General features: G+C 55.0%; 1 protein-coding gene across 3 annotated transcripts in view; it reads right to left on the bottom strand.

Moving 5' to 3' along the window:
• Nucleotides 1-8693, bottom strand: part of JADE2 (jade family PHD finger 2) — a 58407-nt gene that overhangs the window by 48112 nt on the left and 1602 nt on the right. Inside the window, exon 1 of one of the 3 annotated variants that reach the window (XM_011958812.1) lies at nt 8587-8693. The exons of 1 other annotated variant lie outside the window; for it this stretch is intronic. The gene's annotated coding sequence lies outside the window, so the exon portion shown is untranslated. Of the gene's footprint in view, nt 1-8312; nt 8517-8586 lie in introns of those variants that run through there. One more of the 3 variants, XM_011958813.1, reaches the window with a different exon arrangement.

The raw sequence follows: 8693 nt of genomic DNA, 5'->3' as shown, positions 1-8693 counted from the left end.
AAAAAAAAAAAAAAAAAAAACAAAACAAAAAAAAGAGAAAGCCCCGCTGCCCAGCCCATCTGCACCTAACTCCCGCGCTGCCCCCAAGCCCAGTCCATTCCTGCTGAGCCTTGGGATGCCACCATCTTACTGCAGCCCTGCAGAGACTAGGGAGCATCTGCTCTCTAAGGCGGGTTTGAACACCCAGATCTCTCAGCTGACCAGGATGGCCCTCCTGCCTTGGACTTGATCTTAGCCGGGAGCTTCTCTCTACCCCAGTGCCCACCACCAGCAGGATGAGGATGGCAGGAAGACTCATTGAGGCGGCTGCTTGCCACCCAGCTTCAAAGGTGCCGGTAAAGTGCCCTCCAGAGGCTGAGGTTCCAAGGGACACTGGTGCTACAAGCAGCACAAAGGCAGGAACAAGGATGGCTAAGACTGCTAAGCACTCATGGTAGCAGGAGGGGGTCCACAGGGACCTCAATGAGTCCTTAGAGCAGCCCTTTGTTACACGCATATACCATGGCTGCTTCCCTTTCGCAGAGAAGGAAACTGAAGCTCAGAGGTTAAGTGACCTGCCCAAGATGTCAGTGCCTGTATTTGATTCAGGAGACCGTGCTCTTGACCTTCTGACTTCTCTGCCTCTGCGCAGCAGAGTACAGACAGCCCAGCAACCCACAGCTGCCACCCTCACTGCCTTCCAGTGTCTGTGTGTCAAGGGCATGATACCTGTAATCCCAGCACTTTGGGAGGCCAGGGCTGGAGGATCTCTTGAGCCCAGGAGATCGAGACCAGCCTGGGCAACGTAGTGGGACCCATCTCTACAAAAAATTTAAATATTAGCCAGTTGTGGTGGCACATGCCTAAGGTCCTAGCTATGCAGGAGGCTGAGTTGAGAGGATAGCTTGAGGCAGGGAGGTCAAGGCTGAGGTGAGCCATGATCGTGCCACTGCACTCCAGCCTTGGCGACAGAGTGAGACCCTATCTCAAAAAAAAAAAAGAGAGTGTGACAAAAGCTGACTGACAGAATCCTGACTCCTGATACTAGCCTACGTCTTCCTCAGCTCAGCCCAGCCCAACTCAGGGCAACCCAGCTTTGTCCTGACATTGGTGGGTGGAGTGGGGGGGGAGGTGCTAAAAGTGCACCCACCCATTTTCTCTTGTAAGCCTGTATGCGAATTCCATTTCTCTTCATTTCCTGCAAAGAAGGCACTTCCGAGCCAGCATCTCCCACAGCATTAAAAGCAGGAGTTGTGGATTCAGGGGTGATGGGTTCAAATCCTAGCTCCTCTCCTCACAGACCAGGGACCTTGGGAAAGACTTACCTCCCAGAGGACATAAACTGGAACTGGCTTTTTACACAAATGTCCTGAATTTAAAATGTTGGCAACTGAGTCAGAATTTTTACAACACTTCGAAAGGGCCAAACTAAACATATCTGTGGGCCAGAATCAGCGGGTGGGAATAAATAAGAACAGCATAAAGCCCTCAGCACAGTGGCTAGTTATCCATATGGGTGCCAGTTAGTAACACCATGGCAGCCTTGGACCAGGTCGGAGAGTCCTGGAGGAAGGGCTCCTAAAAAAGAGGCAGGGACCTTACACAGTAAGGAAGGTGCCCTAGAAAGGACTCCTTGACTGCCCAGGGACCAACAGCTGAATGTCAGCATGCGGCCCTACACATTCTGTGGTGGCTTAATTGTTATAATAACTAGGCTTGAGAGGGAAGCCACTGTTTTGTGAGTGCAGCTTCTTTCCTTTAAACCAAGTCTTCCGAAGGCCTCCTTGCTCCAGCGAGCTCCCACTGTCACAGTGGCTAATGAGGCCTGGGACCGCACTGTGTCAGTTTTTTGCCCCGTGGATCACCCTCCTTGCAAACTCAGCAAGAGGGACAGGGAGGACTCCTCTCCCAAAGCTGAAATCCAGGACTGCAAACACACGTGGGGGTGGAGGTGCTTAGATGTGATCTTGGCCTCTGGTTTTTCCTCTCCACTGGCTTCCCCCATCTCCCCCAAAGCAAGGTCTGCTGTGGGAGACTTCAGTGTCACAAGGCACTTGCTTTCGAGGACAGAAAGTGCTCCTGAAATCCTACCTATAAAGGAGACTCTAGGAAAGAAAGGATCTCCTTTTCCTGCCATTTGCACTAGTCTATTGGCACCTCTCATGCAACCCCCAGCATGGAGACACATGTAGGAAGCTCCCCTTCAAAGTGTGGGTGTCGTAGAGTCCCCTCAATGAAGCAGAAGCCCACAGCCTCTCTGTGCATCCTCAGCCCCACCAAGTCCACTAGGCTCTGCCTCCAGAACACACCCACTTTCTTCCTACTGTCACCACACTGGTCCAAACCAATCTCATCTCTTGCCTGAACCACTTGTTCATCTCCCAGCTTCCACTATCAATTCACCCATGTCCAGGCTCCACACAGCTGCCAGAGTGATGTTTAAAAAGCATAAATCAGTCCGGGTGTGGTGACTCACACCTGTAATCCCAGCACTTAGGGAGGCCAAAGCAGGCGGATCACTTGAGCCTAGGAGTTCAAGATCAGTCTGTGCAATATGGCAAATCCCCGACTCCACAAAAAATACAAAAGTCAGCTGGGCATGGTGGATGTGCCTGTGGTCCCAGCTACTGAAGGGGCTGAGGTGGAAGCCAGGAGGTTGAGGTTGCAGTGAGCTGTGATTATGCTACTGCACTCCAGCCTGGGTGACAGAGTGACACCTTGTCTCAAAAAAAAAAACAGAAAAAAAAAAGCCGGGGGCAGTGGCTCATCCTTGTATTCCCAGCACTTTGGGAGACCGAAGCGGGCAGATCACTTGAGAGGTCAGGAGTTCAAGACCAGCCTGGCCAATGTGATGAAACCCCGTCTCTACTAAAAACACAAAAATTAACCAGGCGTAGTGGCGGAAGCCTGTAATCTCAGCTACTCTGGAGGCTGAGGCAAGAGAATTGCTTGAACCTGGGAGACAGAGGCTGCAATGAGCTGAGATTGTGCCATTGCCCTCCAGCCTGGACAACAGAGTGGGACTCTGTCTCAAAAAAAAGGTATAAATCAGAAGCTGGGCATGGTGGTATGCGCCTATAATTCCAGCTACTTGGGAGGTGGAGGCAGGAGAATCACTTGGGTCCAGGAGTTCAAGGCAAGCCCGGGCAACACAGCAAGACCCCATCTCTAAAAAAAATTAGAACAAAATAAAAATTTTAAAAGGCATAAATCAGATCACATCATGCCCGTACTGAAAATCTTTCAAAGGCTTCATAGGTCAAAGGACAAATCCTGAGCTCCTGACCACAAGACCCTACACAGTCTGGCCCCTGCCACCTGGACAAGTTCATATTCACCACCATCCCCTTCCTCACCACCTTCTAGCCATGCTGGGCTCCTTTCATTCCCTTGAACAAGCCAATGATTCCGTACTTCGAGACCTGTGCACATGCTGTACTCCACTCTGCCTGGAATATTCTTCTATGTGGTCTATGCATGTCTGACTTTTCAACCTTCAGGTTTAAGCTTCAGTGTGGCCCATGTCAGTCTATGCTCATCAGAGTATCTGAAGAAATTCACCACCACCCAGTTTCCACGGAACACCCACCTCAGCTGTGCTTGTTGAGCTACTTGTTGCATGTCATTCTCCTTGGGAACGTATATTCCATGAAGAGTAAGGAGCATTCCATCTAGACTCCGGCCAGGACCCCAGAGACATACTAGGGAGTGCTGAGTGTGCTCTCGCTCCCTCCCCCAAGAAGTGTTGGGACCACACAGTCCAGCTGGCCTGCCTGTGGCTTGCAGGAACAAACATTCTAGCCCAAGATTTCGCCCTTGTTTTCACAGCCTGCCTTCCCCGTCTTAACCTCACACATTTTCCAGGAGGCTTTATTTGGTTGGGCTCCTGGCTAATGATCAATGTCAACTCAGTAATAGGGCAGCAATTTGGTGGCAGATGTTTTCTTGGCAGCACTAGTGATTGGTCTTAGTGGGGGCCTCAGGTCTGGACTTAAAACACCAATGCCCAATGCCAGCCCCCTTTAAAGACCTCTCTGCAAATAAACTCAAATAAACACCCTGGGCCTCCATTAACGCCCTTCCAGCTGACCCTGGGAACAGTGGGCCTTTCAGGCCTGCCACTACAGCCACTCCCTGGGCAGTTAAAACACCCCAACCTGGCCTCCAGCCTCTCCTCTCCAGGGGCCACCAGGCCTGGCCTGCCCGCCACCACACAGCAGGATTTCGTCCTCCTCCTTAAAAAAAGGGGAAAAAAGGGCTTTCAAGCAGGCAATTTACCATTCCAGACACAATCTTTCAAAGAGAAACAAAAACTCTCCCTGTCTGAGGCAGACCACTAAGGCGTGTGTGTAATAAGATGCTAATACAACTTAATGATATTTCGGCTGGAAAACCTGTCCTCAGAGCCTCCTTGTGTTGCGAAGGCCAGACATTCAGAAAACAAGAGCTGCACACTCTTAAACCGCTTTAAACAGGGGTCACAGCCCTACTCTTTCGTATCTCTCATTAACTTTAATGCCTTCTCAGGGACAGTAATTGAAGTTACAAAAATGATTTTGTACACAGAGTAGAGGGCTGCTGCCTGGGATCCTCCAGTCGGCTTCCTGGACCTGCTTCTCCAACTCTAGAGGAGCCTGAACCCTCTTCCAACACCCGCCACTGCCTGTCTGCAACTTCAAGTGTCCCAGAGGGGACCCAGCTCCCCTTGAAGATGCTGCCCACACCCACCCTCCAGACCAGTTCTGGGGACGTACCGAGGGGATGGGATGGTGGGAGAATGAAAAGACTCTGTTTACTTTGTTCTTCAGAACCTTCTCACCCTACTCTTTGCCCCAGAGAGGGCAGAGCTCTGTCCACTCGCTCCCATATCGGCTGCGCATTGGCACCTGCAGGATCCTTCTGATCCCTTCTGCAGAGAAGGGAGCTGGTTCTCTGGCCTAGCCTAAAGGTGAGAGATCAAAGGTCAAAGCTGCATCGGGGCCCTCCCCAGGTATAATAAGGATGACTAATACTAATGACGTGCTTATCGCATGCCTGCTTTGGGCTTAGTCTTTTTTAGGTAATCACTTATTCTATACATCCACCATAAGATAGGTACTGTTATTAATCCCATTTGCAGAAAGTGCTCCTTGTAACGGAAGGAACTGAGGCATAGAGCCATTATGACAGTTGGTAACTGCACAGCCAGGATTCAAACCTAGGCTGTCTGACTCCAGAATGTGTACCCCATCCCCAGTGGGCTAAAGTGCACAGGCCTACAAGTTCCAGGGTGTGGGTATTCCAGATTCCCATGGGCTGTCTGAAAGGAGCTTTGAGCGGACCTATAATTGTAAGCTTTTGAGCCACATGGTAAGGGTACTACTATCTGGAGGACAGGGCAAGCCAAGGGTATCCCGCTCCCCAACTCTGACCTGGCCTCCCCATCAGAGAACCTAAAGGGAGAACTGTGAGGTCCCAAAGAGCCTGCTGCATGTGCTATGAAGAATTTGGACTAGAAGCCTCTTACCTGTGTTGTGAGCATAAGACAACTGCCTTCCTGTTAAGAGGAACACTAGGTTAGAGCCAGAATACGCTGCCTCCCACCCTCAAGGATGTGGGGGTCAGTGTCCAAGGCCTAACTTCAATACTCTGTGGTGCATCTAGGGCCTGGGGACTGACAGTCCCACCTCACCAGTCAATGAAAGCTAAGTGGAGATTTCCGACAACCTCTTGGACCACTGATACTGGCTCTTTAGCCAGGCAATTTAGGGAAAGGAAAAGTATTTTGGACGGGAAAACACTCTGGAAACATTTGCTGCATCCTGAGCCCAAACAACTCTATCCTTAAACACTTCACCTCCAAAAGCGCTGGGGGGACCCTTGGCCAGTTTCAAAACCAACATTCACTGCAAGTCCTGCTGCCTGGGGCGAGGACTTCCCTCTGTGAGGCATTTGCTGCAGAACCAAATGCTTTTCCACTCAAAACAACAGCCAACAGCACTTGGGACAACCTAGTGAACTCCAAACAAACATCCCTTTTTTCCCCTACCATGCAAACTTGCTCAATAAATTATTCGCCCACTTCGGATCAAAGCCTGTTTTTGCAGCCTGTGACCCAAAAAGCAAATAGCATCTCTTAAACATGAAAGCCCTCCTCCCTGCCTGGGCCAGCTTTAGTACTCATTCCTTCCCCTTACAGTTATTCTGTTGTTATTTTCCTCCTCTGCTTGTTTCCTCCTCTGCGAGTCCCAACCCGTCTAAGGAAGATGGGACAAGACGGATGGTGCGTTCATCTGGGGCCCTAAGGTGAGAAAGAAAGTGAGAGTAGGGGAGAAGCCTGGGAACCCAGGAAACAAAGCCAGGCCCGGTTGGCAGCTCCATGCTCAGTCCTTTTGCCAAATGTCCTACTGGGAATTTTACCAGTGAAGGGAGGGAGTTAATGCCACTCCGAGAGGAGGGGCCAGGCGGCTCTACCACCTCCCAGACCCAGGACTCAGTTTGCAGACATAAATGTTCACCGGACAGCCTGTCCGGGATCAGAGCTCAAGGGTCCTCCTTCCACCAAAGGCATGGCAGCAGGTCCCACTCAGCCCCTTCCTAGCCGCTTTGGAACCGCTCTGAATGGAAACATGACACCGCTCGATGACCCCCTACAAACTCTGACCAGGGATAAAACTTTGTGCCTCAGGATCCTGCAGAAGATGAGCCAGGGGTGCTAGACGCAGTGGCGAGGTTTAGAAATCTGCAGACCAGAATCGCCGGCCGCAGTGTGCCTTCGGCATAGGGCAAAGACACCCAGTGACCCTTCACCTCCCCCAGCCTCCAGCAAGAGACCAGCAGCCAAGCTGGTAAAGAAGTGCCCAGACCAGGGCAGCGGCTGAGGGGATTGGGAGGAGAGTTGCGCGCGCCTCCAGCCCGCCCCTGGAGGCAGTCCGCGGGACCGCAGGCTGGAGGCGCGCCGGCGTGATTCCGACCGCGGGAGCCGGGAGGAGGAGCCGGAGGAGGCTGCGGGGGGCTCCGGCCCAGGCGAAGGAAGGGCAAGAGGCAGTTCGGACCCGGGGCGGCGCCGGGAGGTGGGTGGGCTTGACACCCAGGTCGGGGGAGGGGTTTAAGAGACGCCGGGAAGGGCAGCCGAGCCCTGGGGCGGGTGGGGTGGGTAGCTGTGTGTAGTAGGGGACAGGGCTGGGCCTCTGGAAGCTACAGTGAAGCCTTCCTGGCTGTCTCGCAGGCATCCCCATCCTCCGGCAGAACAGCTGCGAATCGCCAAGTTGACCCCTCATCCCTTCGCCGAGAGGAGAGGGTGTCTCAGGACCCAGGGATGGGCGGGAAGAAAGCATGGGGAGCCACAAGTCTGCACCCAGGCGGGGAAGAGGCGGGCGGGCGCCGCTCCGCAGGCGCAGGCGAGTGGGTGGGAAGAAGGGAGGGAGAGGGAGGAAGGAGGTGAGGCCGGGAAGATGCCACTGCCGGGGGCGGGGCGGGGCCGGGGATCCGGCAAAGGGACTGCAGCAGCGCTTGGTGGGGGCGGGGGCTGCAATGTCACTCATTTGAGAGTCAGGTGTGTGCGTCCCAAACGGGGTCTGCCACGAACCGGCATCTTCCTGGTACCACCCAGGGTGCAGGGCCCGAGGCAGAGGGCAGGGGACTGCGGATCCGTCCCTGAAGCGGGACGCGAACCGGCAGAGTTGGGAGAAGGTAAACAAGGGCCACGCCCCCTGCCGTCGCCCCGCGGGCGCGCACCCGCCGCTCCGGCCGCCGCCGGTACATTTCCACTCTCCCAGCGCCTCTCCCCAGCTGGACTCCCGCGCGGCCCCGGAGGTGGAGGCTGCCCGCGACCCCAGTCCTCACCCCTGGCGCCGAGGCTCCGCACCCTCCACACTCACCTGTAAAGGGTGTCCCCCGCCCCTCCAAAAAAAACTGTCTAATTTGTGCATAGCCTCCAACCCCAGGAGCCGAGCATGCTGCCCCCGCGTGCAGCGCCCGCGTGCACCGGGCCGGGAGAGGGGGCGACAGGGCGGAGGCGGTGGCCCCCGGAAGGTGTCTGGGACCGGACCGGCTGCACGTGAGCCCAGCGCGAGGTCATGTGCACCGGCTCAGCCCGGTTCGGCGCCCGGACGTGCTGCGTATCAACAAAATGAAACTCGGGGAGACAGGAGGGCAGATAGCTCCAGGTTCTCAGAGCCCCCGCCCCGGCCGCTCGACCTCCCCACCGTACCCATCTCCCGCCGCAGCCCTTACGCCCGACCGGAGCCCGCGGGGCAAGTTGCAGCCCTGACGCACCCCCGCCCGCCCGCGCCCCCTCGCCGGCCCGGGGGCGCTTTGCCGCAGTCATTAATAAAGAAGGTCGCCAAGCTCACCCTTCCAAAAGTTGTTGTTGCATGCGCCCCTCTCAGCCTCCCCGCACTGTACTCTTTAAAACACGACTGACCAACATGCGCAATCTCTCTCCCCTGTGCTGTGCATCCCCCCCCCTCCGCGCTGGCTTCCTAGAACAGGCAGCCAGCAGGAGAGAGAGGGAGCGAGCGAGCAAGAGAGAGCGAGGGAGCGAAGAGCGCTGGCAGATCTGTTGCAAAAACACCAAATAACGTCGTGGAGATGCGCAGGGCCCATCCGCCGGGGGCTGGATCTTACCTTGCTTCGCGGTGCCCCCCTGACTGGCGCTGCCCTCGGCTACGCGCCGCTGCAGGGACCGGCGCGGGAAGGATGCTCCCGAAGCCGGGAGCTCCTGGGGCCGGCGC

This window comes from Colobus angolensis, unplaced genomic scaffold (genome assembly GCF_000951035.1).
Source record: "Colobus angolensis palliatus isolate OR3802 unplaced genomic scaffold, Cang.pa_1.0 Scaffold476, whole genome shotgun sequence".
Taxonomy (NCBI): Eukaryota; Metazoa; Chordata; class Mammalia; order Primates; family Cercopithecidae; genus Colobus; species Colobus angolensis.
This window is presented reverse-complemented; position numbering and strand designations above follow the sequence as displayed.